The sequence below is a fragment of the Prionailurus bengalensis genome, chromosome A2 (assembly GCF_016509475.1).
Source record: "Prionailurus bengalensis isolate Pbe53 chromosome A2, Fcat_Pben_1.1_paternal_pri, whole genome shotgun sequence".
NCBI classification, from domain to species: domain Eukaryota; kingdom Metazoa; phylum Chordata; class Mammalia; order Carnivora; family Felidae; genus Prionailurus; species Prionailurus bengalensis.
The window spans coordinates 89,444,336-89,461,242 of NC_057348.1; the positions used below are offsets into that span (position 1 = coordinate 89,444,336).

The 16,907-nt window shown below is 38.6% G+C and overlaps 1 pseudogene; it reads left to right on the plus strand.

Moving 5' to 3' along the window:
* Nucleotides 1–1,365, plus strand: LOC122486438 (annotated as a pseudogene).
* Nucleotides 1,366–16,907: the final 15,542 nt, after the last annotated feature.

Below are 16,907 nucleotides of genomic sequence, written 5' to 3' on the forward strand. Positions count from 1 at the left end.
ATGGCAAAGGAAAAGACTCCTATCAACAGTATCATTATTGGGCATATAGGTCAGGCCAGTCTACCACTTCCAGTCATCTGATTTACAAACGTGGTGGACTGACAAAAGATCTACTGAAAAATTTGAGGAGGCTGCTGAAATGGGAAAGGGCTCCTTTAAGTATGCCTGGGTCTTGGCTAGACTGAAAGCTGACTGTGAATATGGTATCATCGATAACTCCCTGTAGAAATTCGAGACCAGCAAGTATGATGTAACTATCACTGATGCCCCAGGACACACAGGCTTTATAACCCTGATTTTACTATCCTGACTATTGATGCTGGTGTTGGAGAATTTGAAGCAGATCTCTCCAAGAATGGGCAGACCTATGATCATGCCCTTTTTGCTTATATACTGACTGTGAAACAATTGTTAACAAAATGAATTTCACCGAGACCCCCTAGAGCCACAAGATATAGGAGCAAATCTTTAAGGAAGTCTGCACCTACATTAAGAAAATTGGCTACAACCCCAACATAGTAGCATATTTGCCAATTTCTGGTTGGAATGGTAATAGTGTCCTAGAGCTAAGTGCTAACTAACATGCTCTGGTTCAAGGGATGGAAAGTCACCAGTAAAGATGGCAATGCCAGAGGAACCATGCTGCTTGAAGCTCTGGTTTGCATTTTCCCACCAACTTGTCCAACTGACAGGCCCTTGCATCTACTCCCCCAGGACGTCTACAGAGTTGGTTGGTATTGGTATTGTCCCTGTGTGCCAGGTTGAGGCTGGTGTTCTTAAACCTGGCAAAAGTGGTCACCTTTGCTCCAGTCAATGTCACAACTCAAGTAAAGTCTATTGAAATACACCATGAAGCTTTGAGTGAGGCTCTTGCTGGGGACGATGTGACCTTCTGTGTCAGGAAAATGTGTCAAAGATGTTCATCGTGTCAGTGTGACTGGTGACAGCAAAAATGACCCACCAGTAGAAGCAGCTGGCTTCATGGCTTAGGGAATATCCTGACCCATCTAGGCCAGATCAGTGCTGGATACGCACCTGTGCTGAATTGTCACCCAGCTCACATCTCTTGGGAGTTTGCTGAGCTGAAGAAGATTGATCACCATTCTAGAAGAAAAGCTGGAAGATGGCCCAAGTTCTTGCTATCTCGGGATGCTGCCATCGTTCATATGGTTCGTAGAAAGCCTCTGTGTTTTGATCGCCTCTTTGACTATCCCTTTCTGGGCCACTGTGCTGTTCATCACGTGAGATGGACAGTTGCTGTGGGTGTCATCAGAGCAGTGAACAAGAAGTCCGCAGGGGCCGGCAAGGTCACCATATCTGCCCAGAAAGCTCAGAAGGCTAAATAAATATTATCTCCAATACCTGCCACCCGGTCTTAATCACTGGTGGATGAACAGAACTGTTAGTGTCAGTTGGTCATTTTAAATTTAAATAGAAGACTGGTTAATGATAACAATGTATTGTAAACCGTGAAAAGGAAAGAAGGTTTTGTGCATCATTTGTGCGCGCGTGCGTGCATGTGTGTGCGTGTGTGTGTGTGTGTGTGTGTGTGTGTGTGTGGCAGTTTTAAGTTACTAGTTTGTAGAATCTGTACTATTTGAAGGAAACAACTTGACCAAAAATCTGTTGCGGAATTTTGAGACCCATTAAAACAAAAGTTTAATGACGGGGGGGGGGGGGGGGGGGGGGAAGAACAATGAATAACTTAACAGAAATTTATATTGAAAACACATTTTTAAGCTTATAGTTACCTGTCTGAAGGAAATTGGTGTGATTTCCTCTATTTGCTTAAAATGTTTCTTTCCTTCTGGTTTTCAGAGGTTTAATTGTATGTACCTGCTTGTACTTTTTCTTAGTATTTATACTACTATGCTTTCATACACATGTTTGAAATTGTGGCTTGATAAGTGTCATAAATTTTGGAAAATTTTCTGCTTGTATTTTTTTTATTTAAAAAAAAAATTAACGTTTATTTATTTTTGAGACAGAGCATGAACAGGGAAGGGGCAGAGAGAGAGGGAGACACAGAATCGGAAACAGGCTCCAGGCTCTGAGCTGTCAGCACAGAGTCAGACGCGGGGCTCGAACTCACGGACCATGAGATCATGACCTGAGCCAAAGTCAGACGCTTAACCGACCAAGCCACCCAGGTGCCCCTCTGCTTGTATTTCTTAATACATCCATTCTTTCACCTTCTGTCTTCTGGAACTGCAGTTACACAATTTTCCATCTCTCTATCACATCTATGTGTTCCTTTCATACTTTTCTACAATTTCCATCTGTTTTCTTCATATTTATTTCTGGATATTTTCTCATTATTAGTCTTTGATGTCGCTAGCCCTCTCTTCCATCTTATCTGCAACATCTGGTTGTGGTGCGCATGTTTTTAATGTCTAGAAATATTTGCCTTTAAAAAATGAGATGCCAGTTCCCTGGTGAAATTATCCATCTTTGTAAATCTATTTCATTAAAGTTATTAGTGTAAGTCCATTTTTGAAAACTCCAGTAGCTGGATTACTTGTAGATTTCTTTATGTTCTTCCTGATTTTTGTCACTTGGTTTTCTTTCTTGTTGCTCAGGGTAATGTTTACTGAATGCAGTATACATGAACAATAGCAAAGGCTCTAGATGATGTTTTGTCTGTTTCCCTACCACTACATTTAATTTTCTTCAGCTCAGGTTTGTCTTTCTGTCTGTTGCTCTGTTTTGCCTTCTAGAATTTACCTCTTTCAGGAGCTCACGTAAAAGCCTGAATTTTAACAGTAGCCTCTCATTCTTGTCCGGCTGTGATACCTATTTCTGTCTTGCAGCACTAATTCTGGAAACTCTGATTAGTGTTATAACCTCTTGGGTGTCAGTTTTAACATTCTCAGCATCTCCTCCAATGCATGTATTGTTGATTTCAAGATGAGATTATGTGAGGACTTTGGGGCTCATTTGATTTGATTTCCAAGATAGTGATACTTCTTAAATCCTCACTGTCTCTGTATTTCTCTGACAGATTTAAACACCTTAAAAAAACCCACTTTATTTGTTTTCATTTTCTGCAAGAAGAGTTAGTCTAATACAAGCTATATCATTCTAGCTAAATGTGGAAACTCTCTTTACAAATTGATTTGGGGTTAAATTTGCGACTATTTCAGTTGACGGCATGTTGTGCTGATTGAGGTCTCAGAAAAGAGAAAAAAAGCGCTTTTATTTTTAGACCAATACATATTAAACTCAAATACCTTTCATTCTTTTGAGTCAGGCTTTTAATTTTAATAACAGAGAATGTATTGATGACTTCCAATTGTTATGGTGATTGTTTTCTTGTTGTACCATGCCGGTTTAAGGAAGCATCTATATCTGGAGAGAGATACATACATACATACATACATATGTACCTATGGAGAGAGAGAGAGTTGGGAGAGATCTTTTTTTTTGTGACAGCAATACAATCCTTCTAAATACAACAACATATAATAATTGTCTGCATTAAGCAAAAGAGAAATAAGAAGCAAGACTGGCTACGTAATTTGTCATAATTTAACAGAATGCAAAATGAAGATGCGGGGTATCTTGTTTAAAAATGAAGAATTTCAAGAGGCCTAAAGCAAAGCTTCAAGTAGATTTCAGAATAACAACTACTCCTTTATTTCTAAATTTTATAAATAGGCTAGGGTTGAGGCAACTCTAAAACTTGCCCTCATTGTAATGTTCTAAGTAATTTCTGTAATGATGCGTTGTTGGGTGCCCAGTATGATATGTAGGCAGTAATACATAATCCACGAGGGAAAAAATCCATATAATAGGAATGTATACAAGCGGTATTTTTTTTAAAGGATATAGGTGAGCTGTGAAGGAAAATAACTTATACCTCTCTGACCATAGTTAGAAAAAATACAAAAACATATTTTTATATATTAACTATAATGTATATTTTCTTCTGGAGAACTCTGCTGAGAGCTGCCTACTTTTTTAAAAAAAAATTTAAATGTTTTATTCTTGAGAGAGAGAGAGAGACAGAGCCTGAGTGAGGGAGGGGCAGAGAGAGAAGGAGACATGGAATCCAAAGTAGACTCCAGGCTCTGAGCTGTCAGCACAGAGCCCGACATGGGGGCTCAAACTCAAGAGCCATGAGATCATGACCTGAGCCAAAGTCAGATGCTCAACCGACTGAGCCACCCAGGCACCCCGAGAGCTGCCTATTTTATGCTTAGAACCATTGTTTTCATGCTGTGTTAGTCTGAGCCCAAATATCCCCAAAAGTACAACTTTTTTTTCATGTCATGATACTTTTCTTGGTAAAAATTAAATTATGTGTAAAATAGGATTATATGGTTTTATAACCCTTCTAATTAGAAACATTTGACAAAAGTGAGTTTCAACATTGCTTGATAAATATATATATATGTATATGTATATATGTGTATATATATATGTATATGTGTATGTATATATGTGTATATATATAGTCAATGACTTAATTTTTCCCCCCATACATCATGTTTTCTCATGCTTTAACATTTCTTATTCTCTTCCCCTGGCCCAAAATGCTTTTATCATCCCGATTTAAATGGCAAATGCTTAGTTTAATTTCGGGATTCAGTTTAGACAAAACATCTTGTTGGAGCTTGCTGGCAGAGTTCTGACTATCTCTGTGCTCCCGTGGCATCTCACACAGACTTCCAGCATAATCGGCTGTTAGGTAGACAATATCATGTACTGTCAGTGTGGCTGTTTTTTATAGCAGTGCCCTGCTTTATTAATCTGTCTCATCTCAGCCTGTAGTAGGTGTTCATTAAATAACCATTGGAGTCAACCGAAGTGAACCATAACTATTGGGTTCCTAATTTCACCCATCAAACATTCCTTGAGTGCCCACAACTTTTTAGACAATGGACCAATACTCTTCAGCAAGCCAGATTTGTCACTGCCCTTAGAGAACTTCAGATACTAGCAATAAAAATTAAAAAGGAAAAAGAACCAATTTGACAATAAATTTCATATTTAAACAATAAAAATTAAAATTAAAAATTAAAAAAAATAAAAAATAAAAAACTTCTATTGTAAAGTAAAAAAAAAAAAAAAGATAAATACTGTGATCATAGCTCTGAGGAGAGTAATAGTGTTAAGGGCATGTAACGGCATCTTAGGCCCCCAGAATTACTTACCTTAAAATCAAGTTGTTGAAGTGATATATTTAGTATTAGCCCCTTACAGATTACCAGAAAGATTGGGCAGGCATCTAATCTTGTTAAGTCTATTTTCCCTTTGTTATTAGATAATGATGTCATCTCCCATTTGCTAATTTCAGACTTTGTGATTGCCTTGGTATTCATATGAACCCTGGGGCAAAGAATATGGGTCTGCACTTTAAAAAGCATGATTAGATACCCAGGTTTTGCACGTTATTATCCCAACTATACTCCCTTATTGGTGCTCCCTGGCCTCCCCATTAGGAGCCTAACCCTCCCCTCGTTGGCCCCACCAAGCCAGCATGGAGTTAATACTGCCTCCCTTCAAACACAAAGGAGAAAAGAAAATACTGTAGTTAGGTTTCTATAAAAATCTGAAGATGTAACCCCAGTGTAATTTTCAGAAATCTAGGCCATCTCTTAAATTGATGCCTTTCTATTACAAATGCCTACTATCTATTCTTTCAGAATATTAAAATAGAGAGTGATACACAAATAAGAAAATAGAAAATCATATGTCGACATAAATGTGCAACATACTACTATAGTGTTCAGGCTTTTAAGATGTAGGTAAAATTATAACAAATGTCTATCAAAACCTTTTAGTCAATCACTTAAAACTTAGGGAACTAGGTTGTTTAAATGTGGTGTCAGTATCACGTGAAGTTATAAGTGGAATGCACTCTAAGACCACCTGGTTAGTCTGATGATTTGCATTTATGCCTGTATAAATCTTCATCTGTACATTATTCATACATATAGCTAAAGTATGTGTTCTTCAAATCTGACTTTTCCTAATTCAGGGATGGATGATAACTTACTGGTTTACATCATTAATGCATATTAATTCATGTTAAATATCATTTATAGTAATTTAATGTATATTAAATTATCATCGTATTAAACTATCATTTAGTCGTCATCTTCATTTGTAAAATGAACATTCTCAGCTTTGGCTAAAAGCTATGTATGACTTAAAAAGTAAACAGGGTCTTGGAGGGCATGCCAAATGAGAAAAGCTTTTGGGCTCCTACACCTACTCTTCGTTGTTCCTTACATTTTCCAAGAGTGGCTTTCTTATCATGAGTGATTTCACTAATTTAATCTCCGTTATTTTAGGGAAATTGATGTTCAGGCAACTTTAGGGGACAGGTTTACCATATTCAGGATTAAAACTATTGAGAAACACCCGACGCATTTTTAACTTTTCAGTACAAATCATAAATTACAGAGAATCAAAGTTTCTCCAAAGCCAAGGGAAAAATTCTTCTCCTTAGGTAAGATAATACAGCCCATATATAGGATGGGCCACCATGTTTGAAACTTAGGCTCTCTCTATGTGTTTGAATAGTTAAGTGATGATCAGAGTTCTGATTTTGGGAGAAACTTGAGAGAGCTAACCTTAAAGTCCTCAAATTCTAATAAATGAATGTAATTAAAATTTGAGCTTTGGGGTTGGTAATTTTTCAGTGGACCCCATGATCATCTAATCTTTTTGCTAACATTCTTAAAAGACGGAAGCCACATTTGGATAATTTCATCTCCCCTACCCATTGGGGGAGACAGAAGATTACCTCATGTATATACTTTGGCCTTTGATCTTGTAACACTAGGCCTAAATTAGTTTAGAAAAATAATTGTAGTTTAGATGAGCCAAGATTCTTCTTTCCTAAGAGCAAAGGAATGATATAGCAAATTAATTTTAATACGTTATTTCTAAAGTGTATATGGCCAGAGGTATGACATAACAGGTCTGTGTTTAAATTTAAAGTTGGTTTTTAACAGTCTTAAGAGAACTAAAACACGACACAAAAATGTCTCCGTTTTTTAACATCAAAGGAAACTTGTGTGTGTGTGTGTGTGTGTGTCCTACAGCTCAGACCCATATCTGGGCTAAAGAGAATATTGAATAATGACTTCTTATTGAAATAAAATCTAGAAAAGATTTCAACCCTACTTAACCTTTCCTTTTTGAGCTATGTATTTTAAGTATAAAAAAACCCTCAAAAATGATTATTCTTATCAATTTTGCTTTCGGTCTCTGGGACCCACAAATTAAAAATTATAGAAAAAAAATCACAGAAAAATCCAGGTCTTTAGGAGAGTAAAAATAAAGTAACTGAGGGGCACCTGGGTGGCTCACTTATTTAAGTGTCTGACTTTGGCTCAGGTTATGATCTCACGGTCTGTGAGTTCGAGCCGCGCGTCGGGCTCTGTGCTGACAGCTTAGAGCCTGGAGCCTGGTTCGGATGCTGTGTCTCCTTCTCTCTCTGCCCCTCCCTTGCTCGCACTCTGTGTCTCTCTCCTTCAAAAACAAATAAACATTAAAAAAAAAAACAAAGAAAGAAAGTAACTCGGATTTTCTTCCTGAAGGCATACTTGTGTTCATTAAGCTTACCGATTTGTTGAAATCATCATTTACGTATATGCTCATCTGCATAATTTGCAGGGCCCAGGAGAAAACGAAATTGTGAGGACTTGTATTAAACATTTAACAACCACAGAGGAGCATGAGACCAAGTGTGGGGTTCTTCTGGGTTCGGAGCTCTGGGCTCTGTGTGTGATTGCCTAAGTTGCATACCCATAAAGCTACCTCTGCTTCTATATTTTCATCATAGTAGCTTCTCATTCTAAAATGGCTTGTGACTTCTTTCTCTTTTTCCATTTTAAACCATACTGGTGCTTATCAGAGGGTAGATGTATATTTGCTAAAAATGCTACATGTTTTCATAATTTTTTGATAGTAAAGAAGAATTATGTTCTGATACATTTTGGTAAGTGAGTTTATTGGTTGGCATATGTATTCAAGAAAATGATCCTTGGTTACTTCATTATAAATACTCAGGGGCACCTGGGTGGCTTCATCAGTTTAGCAGCAAGCAGTTGGTTTTTGCTCAAGACATGATCTTTCCGTTCATGGGTTTGAGCCTTGATACGGGCTCTACACCCTCAGCATGGAGCCTGCTTGAGATTCTTTCTTCCCTTCTCTCTCTGCCCCTCCCCACTCATGAGCTCTCTCTCCCTCCCTCCGTCTCTCTCTCTCTGTCTCTCTCTCTCAAAATAAGCATTTAAAATAAATAAATATGCAGTGAAGTGAAGCCAATGAAAAACTTTGTACTTGAATTGGTACCAGTTGCTCTGTAATTGATTTATTTAGATGAAATCATTTATCCCATGTCTATTACACTTACGAAATTATTTTATTTAATATAATTGCAATGAGGGCTAAGTTGTGTTAAGTGCCCGCTGACAAATTGAGACCAATGAGATGTAATAAAGAAATGAAAACTATTACATTTATATGAAAATTAACTGTGAAATTTGATTACAGGCGGAACATGGAAGCAAATTGAGAGTGAGTCAAGTTCATAACTGAAAATTATGTTAGAGTTACTTGAAATTAATAGAGAAAAAATAAATGAATAAACATAAGAAAATGATCACATCATGGCCTACAAAAATAACTTTTGCCTATATTTGAAATGTATACATCATTTTTTTTAAGTTTATTTATTCTGAGAAAGAGCACGAGTGGGGAGGGGCGGGGAAAGAGTCGGGGAGAGGATCTCAACAGTCTGTCCACCCCCTGGGTGGAGCTCCACACCGTGCTATAGCTCAGGAGCATAAGTTCATGATCTGAGCCAAAATCAAGAGTCCTACGCTGAACTGACTATGCCATCCAGGCACCGCTGTAATAAGTTATTAGTCTCATAACTAAAATTTCAGACAGACATGTATATAGTGGGTTGATTTATTTTGTTTTTTCCCTGTTTAATATAAAGCCATGTGTATATGCATGGTGAAAAAAATGGTGAAGGAATCATAACTGAAAGCCAGAGTCCTAGCTGAGCCCAGTACCTTCTCAACAATGTAACTGTTAACTGCTTATCACCGAATAACATAGTCTCTGTTTTTTATCACTAGCAATTATGTCATGACTTTATGTTATGATAGCTGAGGCGTTATATCAAAATCACTGTCCTGTCACTGTTACTAGTATTCCTGTCTGGTGGTCCATGTAGATAGAGAATTTTAGGTTCCAAACCATACTTTACAATCCAAGTGATCAAGATACTGCACAATTTTATTTGTAGATTCTACTCTGATGAGAATCTTTTTTTTAATGTATTTTATTGTTTTAAATTTTTTTTAATGTTTATTTATTTTTGAGAGAGAGAGAGAGAGAGAGAGACACGCACAGTGGGAGCAGGGGAGGGGCAGAGAGAGAGGGAGACATAGAATCCAAAGCAGGCTTCAGGCTCTGAGCTGTCAGCACAGAGACTGACGCTGGGCTCAAACCCATGAACTGGGAGATCATGACCCGAGCCCAAGTCAAATGCTTACCAGACTACGCCACCAAAGTGCCCTTTAAATGTCTGACTCTTGATTTCAGTTCAGGTCCTGATGTCACAGTTTGTGAGTTTAAGCCCAGCATCATCAGTGTAGAGCCTCCTTGGGATTTTCACTGCCCTCTCCTTCTTTTCTCTCTTTCCCTCTCTCCCTCCCTCCCTCCCTCCCTCCCTCCCTCCCTCCCTCTCTCCCTCCCTTCCTCCCTCCCTCCCTCTCTCCCTCCCTCCCTCCCTTCCTCCCTCCCTCCCTCCCTCCCTTCCTCCCTCCCTCCCTCTCTCCCTCCCTCCCTCCCTCTCTCCCTCTCTCCCTCCCTTCCTCCCTCCCTCCCTCCCTCCCTCCCTCCCTCCCTCCCTCTCTCCCTCTCTCCCTCTCAAAATAAACAAATAAACTTAGGAAGGAAGGGTGGGGGGAGAAAGAGGGGGAGAGAAAGAGAAGAAAAGAAAGGAAAAAATTGTTCCATGTATGGACTTCCTGTTAACCACCCACCCTCGCTTCCCGGCTGTCTGCCTTATTTTCCTCCAGACCTGCCTAGCTCTCCTGAGTATATTCTTTTGCCTCTTCCTCCTCTGCTTCATCAGTAGAGAAGTGCCCCCTCATCACTTATTCTTCCATAAAAGGATTTACTTGTGTTCCCCGTGGTGCTCCTCCTCCCCAACTCACTCATCCCCAGATTTCTTGGCCGTGACAAGTACATTTGCTTACCCTCATTTTAAATGGGTCTAAAGAAGGATAACAGTCAATATATGTGCTCAGATCCCTCTTCCACACTTATCTTCATTCCTACTTTTACCAATTCGTCTTTGGAATTTACATTTTCTGTATCTTCTCCTTCATAGCCATATTTAAAATTAAAAAAAAAGGTACGTTCCTGTCTTCTATGCCCCCACATTTCATTCCTTTTGATTTTGATGAACTTTATAATTTTGAAGCCACTGCCTATTTAGAAATAACGCAGTGATTTTCACTTAAAATATGTTTATATGTTTTTTTTTCTGTCATTTATGCTTTAATCTGTTTTATCCTAGGCTTAGTTTGTCTTAATATAAACAATGTTTAATACTTTGTACCACAGTCTACCAACAGTAAACCTTCTCACTCATGCTTTTGTCTGGAAATGTTCATTTTCTCCTTAGTCTTCAATGATATCCTAGTGGCATATGAATACCGAAATTGTTAGCACTAAGCGCATGGAAAATGTTCTCTAGTGTCTGGTCTGGATTGGAAATATGAACTCCTGTCATTGGTCTAAATTTTTATAATTTCATGTTTACAACTAATATCCTTTTCTATTTTTTTTTAACATTTATTTTTGAGATAGAGACAGAGCATGAACGGGGGAGGGTCAGAGGGAGACACAGAATCTGAAACAGGCTCCAGGCTCTGAGCTGTCAGCACAGAGCCCGACACGGGGCTCGAACTCATGGACCGCGAGATCATGACCTGAGCCGAAGTCGGACGCTTAACCGACTGAGCCATCCAGGGGCCCCTCCTTTTTCTATTTTAATATTCTTTTTTGCTTTTATTTTCTCCTTTTTTTAGTATAATGTACACATATATGGAGTGTGTCTATATAAATACAGGTATACATACAAAGACACATATATCTCCCTATTTATATAGCTACAGAGAGAATAACTTACTGCACTTCCTTAATGTGAGGGTTAATATTTTTTGGAAATTCTAGAGAATTATCAATTGTTTCTTTATTTAACACTTCCTGTCTCAAATTTCTTATTTAACTTTATGACATTTATATTGTACTTTTTCATTTTATGTTGATAACTCTTAACTCATTTTTATCTGTTTTCTTTTTTGTTTGAACCATTAGATGGGTTTCCATTCCATCAATTCCAGTCTGCAGGTGTGTTTAGGTCTAAAGTGAGTGTCTTTTAAGCAGCTTATATATGGGTCTTGTTTTTTTATCCATTCTGATACCCTATGTCTTTCCACTGGAATGTTTAGTCCATTTATGTCACAGACTTTGAGTCTGGAATTCTCTCTTATCCAGCAAGAGAGCGGGCGCAGAATTAAATGCAAGAGACTAATGTCCAGGAAGAGACAAGAGCCCCAAGGAAGGGTCCTTGCTCCAGTTTTATTAGGATCGGAAGACTTAGAAATGTGATGGACATGCAGCAAAAGACTGTGAAACAGTGAACATCAACTCCTGCGTGAGAGAGAGAGAGAGAATGGGTTTCAAAGATAGGCGGTGTTAGGGGTTTGGGTCAATACAAAACAAGCCAAGCAGATGACTCTTGGTGGTGGGCACCAGGTGCCACAAGGCATCTGTTTGTCTTAACTTGCCTAGGAAATGAGACCGATAGAGCGTGCTACTTTAGGGTCAACAAGTCACCTTTCTTCTGCTAATTAGCTCCGGGCAATTGCACCCTGCCGTGGCAGTCTATAGCCCCATTTACCTACTCAGGTCCTTCCCTCCCGTGAAAGCAGCTTTCTGCTTTTGTACTAGGCTGAAGGTACTTTGGCCCCATTTATCTAATCTTTGATGCTTTCATCCTGTGACCCGGGACAGGGGATGTCACACTTCTTGCTGTTCAGGCAGCCCTCACCGTATAGCAAGGGTAGTCAGCTCACCCCGTGCCACTACTCTCCTGTGTTTCTAATTTGGCTTGCAGCTGGGATTCAGAACTGGATCCCGCGCTGCACGTACCCGTCCCCCTCCTCGGAAGTAAAGCCTGGCTATGCTGTGTCTGGTGTCCTTTGTCCCAGAAACACAGTCCCATGCCTGCCCAGTTCACAGAATCTGTGGTTTATCACTGTTGAAATCAGCAACAAGGTTTATGCCTTCTGCATACGCCTTGGTTCCCTGCCAATGAAAGGCCTTTTGCTGGCACCTACAGGGTCTTTTGCCCTTGGAGAGGCAACGTACCTTTTTTCCAATGTACTCCAGCAAGGAGAATGTTTTTGCCCAGTATGCCCGGGAGATCCCCACACTGTACTTGCCCTCCAGGGTCATCTCCCTCCTCCCCAGGAGTGCACACCATAGCTCTGCTCCAGAGAAAGTCTTGCACTTCTAAAACCTGAGTTTGAACGCCACATGCTGTTTGCAGAGAAATCTGCAACACTCAGTACCTGTTGTTGCGCAGTCTGTGGTCCAAAGAGGTTCATCCTTGTGTGAACCGGATGCCACATTCTTTCAACCCCTTTTTCTTTCTCTCTCCTTTTTTGTCTCTCCTTGGAAAGTGTTCCCTCCCCTCCATGGCACTCCTGTTTTTCTCTCCCCCAATTCGCTTCCGTGCACCTTGCACCTGCCATGCTGTCTCCCTCCAACTGTAGAGATCCTTCTGCTGGACCTTCACATTGATTTCCTGGGTGTCCCAAGTGATCTGACCTCAATACAGCTGTGTTTGAGGGGTGAGGAAAGCCCAGGATCCTTCAACTTCTCCATCATCTTAACTCCTCCCCTATTTTCTTACAGAAAAAATAATCATTACCGGTGAGGAACCATTAGCTAATGCTACAGTGGTAATTGTATTGCAATATACAAGTATAAAAAATGAACATGTATACACCTTCAACTTATATGATGTTATAGTTGAATATATCTTAGTGAATCTGTGGTGGGGGAGGGAATGAGTTATACAATATAGTGATTCACAGTTCTGTACATTACTCTGTGCTCATCATAAATGTACTGTTAATCCCCATCACCTACCCCCCCCCCCGCCGCCCCATCTCCCTTCTGGAAATCAGTTTGTTCTCTATAATTAAGAGTTTGTTTCTTGGTTTCTCTCTCTCTCTCTCTCTCTCTCTCTCTCTCTCTCTCTTTTCTTTGTTTGTTGTGTGTCTTAAATTCCATTTATGAGTAAAATCCTATGGTATTTCTCTTCCTCTGACTGGTTATTTTGCTTAGTGTTATATGCTCCAGGCCCATTCATGTTGTAAATGGCAAGAATTCATTCTTTTAATGGCTGAATAATATTCCATTGTATGTATATAACACACTTTCTTTATCCATTCATCTATCAATGGACACCTGGGCTGCTTCCGTAATTTGGCTTTTGTAAATAATTCTCCAGTAAAAACAGGTTTGCATGTATCCCTTTTGATTTGGTGTTTTATATTTTGCAGTTAAATACCCATTAGTGTGATTAATGGATCATATGGTAGTTCTTTTTTTAACTTTGGAGGAAGCTCTACACTGTTTGCCACAGTGAAGCCACTATGGTGTTCCCACCAACAGTGCAAGAACGTTTCTTTTCATCTACGTTCTCACCAAGACCTGTTGTTTCTTGGTTTTTTATTTTAATCATTCTGACAGGTATGAGTTGATATCTCATTGTGGTTTTGTTTTGCATTTCCCTGATGATGAGTGACGCTGAAAATCTTCTCATGTGTTTGTTGGCCGTCTGGATGTCTTCTTTGGAAAATGTTTGTTCGTGTCTTCTGCCCATTTTTTAACTGGATTATTTGTCTTTTGGGTATTGAGCAGTATAAGTTTTGTATATATTTTGGATGCTAACTCTTTATCAGATATGTTATTTGAAAATATCTTCTCAATTCAGTAGGTTGCCTTTTAGTTTTGTTGATTGTTTCCTTTGCCGAGCAAAAGCTTTTCATTTTGATATAATCCCAATAGTTTACTTTGGCTTTTATTTCCCTCGTATCAGGGGATGTATCTAGAAAAATATTGCTATGGCAGAGATTACTGCCTATGCCCTCTTCAAGAATTTTTATCTTTTCATTCCTCACACTTGGGTCCTTAATCCATTTTGAGTTTATTTTTGTGTATGGTGTAAGGAAGTGGTCAAGTTTCATTCTTTTGCATGTTGCTGACCAGTTTTCCCAACACATTTGTTGAAGAGACTATTTCGTTTCCCACTGGATATTCATTCCTCCTTGGTAGAAGATTAATTGACCATATAATTGTGGGTTTATTTCTGGGCTGTTTGTTGATCTCTGTGTCTATTTTTGTGCCAGTCTCTTACTGTTCTATTACAGATTTGTGATATAACTTGAAGTCTGGAGTTGTGATACCTCCAGTTTTTTTTTTCAAGACTGCTTTGGCTATTTGGAATCTTTTCTGGTTTCATATAAGTTTTAGGATCGTGTGTTCTAGTTCTGTGAAAAATGCTGGTGGTATTTTGATAGGAATTGCGTTAAATCTGTAGATTGCTTTGGGTGGTATATTTGGGGAAATATTTTAATAATATTTCTTCTTCCAATCTATGAGCATGAAAGGTGTTTGCATTTCTTTGTGTCCTCTTCAGTTTCTTTCACCACTGTTGTAAAATTTTCAGAGTATAAGTCTTTCACCTCTTTTATAAAGTTAATTTATTATTTGAGAGACAGAGAGTGAGAAAGCACAAGCAAGTGCAGGAGGCGAAGAGAGAGAGGGAGAGAGAGAGAATCCCAAGTAGTGCACTGACTACCATCAGTACAGAGCCTGATGTAGGGCTTGAACTCATGAGTCATCACATCATGACCTGAGCTGAAGTTGGATGCTTAACCAACTTAACAGGGTGCTCCAGTCTTCAACCCCTTTAGTTAAATTTATTCCTAGGTATTTTGTTATTTTCAGTGTACATTTTTCTATTTCTTAAGTTGCTGGGTTCTATTTCTCCTTTTTGGGCTGTCTTTGATGCTATCTAATTGGAATTATATATATATTTTTTATTTTGGGGTTGTAAACTAATCTTGAGTGCCGATAGGTTAATTTGTGTCACTACTGTGAGAGCTGTTTGTAGAGCAGGGGAATTTGATGATAGTAATATGTAATATTTTGCCTTGGCAGTATAAATTCAGCCTCTGAATTTTTGGTAGCATAGGTGAGAAGTCTGATTTCTTTCACAGGTTCACAGATGACAACTTAATTTGTCTTTTCTTCTCGATTCCCCTCCTGAAGAACCTTGGCCCTGAATGCATATCAGTAACCTTTCTGGTTCTTGGTCAGTGGGTGGAGTTCTGTGTTCTGTCACTTAGAGCAGCCTCAGAAGAATCTTTGTAGAACTCTCACTTGCTGTTTCCTGGTATGTGCAGAGGCAAAGCCTTATTGTACAATTTGGCTTGCATATTATGCATCCTTTTAGGATCTTGGCATAGAAAAGGGTCTTATTCAGTGCACCATGTGTTCAGATTGCTCTTGAGAGTAGATTACAAATGACTTGGAAGTTGTGTTTCCCCACATGTAAAGAAGACTTTTGTTCTAGATTTGGCTAACTTTTTCCTTAAGTGGCTAGATTGCAAATATTTTAGGCTTCGGGGTCATACAGTCCTATAACTACTCTGCCATTATAGCATGAGAGCAACCATAAATAATCTATAATGAGCTGAGTTAGGCTGTGTTCCAGTAAGCCTTCATTTATATAAAAAACGGCCACTGGGCTGGATTTTGCCCATGGGCCTTAATTTGCTGACATTTTATTCTGATATCCCCAACAGAAATCAGGAATATATGGTTCTTTCTGAAATGTTGGTAAAAAACATACTCATATACAAGACTTTCTGTTAATGTGTAAGTCTGACTATATGCAAATGTGTATGATAGTGTCTTTGTATATGGATATGACCAAGAATGTGTTTGAGCAAAAGTATGTGCATACACCTAAATTTTCTTCTCTGGGGAAAATTACATCTTTTTTTCAAATGTTTGAAAATCCACGTCTAAAAATATTAATGAAATCATGAAAATGTTCCTGAATTCTAAAACTCTAGAATTCCCTGATAAGCTTTTCTCTCAACACATTACCTTTCCAGCATAAAAATAATTCATTGCATTTTACTTAGCTTTAATTGCTGGTCTTCTTTTTCACCTGAATGTGGGCAAGGAAGGGAGAGCAAGTGGGAGATAAGTGAAATGCAGTTTGATAAGACAAGATGTGAACATCCTTGTTGGATAATTCTAAAGCTGTGCCATGCCATTTAAAGAACTTGAGGTCAACTTGTTGAAAAAAATACTTCCTCTCTCACTAATTTAAACTGCTAATTTTAACCTCCTATCAGCAAAACTACATACCTGATGTTCAACTTCTGATGTAGAATTCAAACCACCCATCTGGACTTACTCTATTATTTTCATCATTAATTGTTGGCTCCAAAAATAAAAAATAGTGCAACCATAGCTTTGCCTTTTGAATGGAATAATGGCTTACCTGCTTTTCTTTTTTCTTTTTTTTTTTCTTTTTGTGATCGCTTGGGCTAAGATAGATCTACTAGTAAATGCAGGTGTTTATGTCAGGCTTTTAGCCAAAGTTTCTGTTTAAGGTCGTTGAATTGGAGTACATCATCCCTGGCAGGTGTTTTTAGCTTCCATTGTTTGGCATAATACAGGTAAATGAATAGTGTTCTAATAATTTCTTGATGAGCTTCTGTTATGATTTAATTCTCTATGTAGTCTTAATTATTAACAAACATAAATAGTAT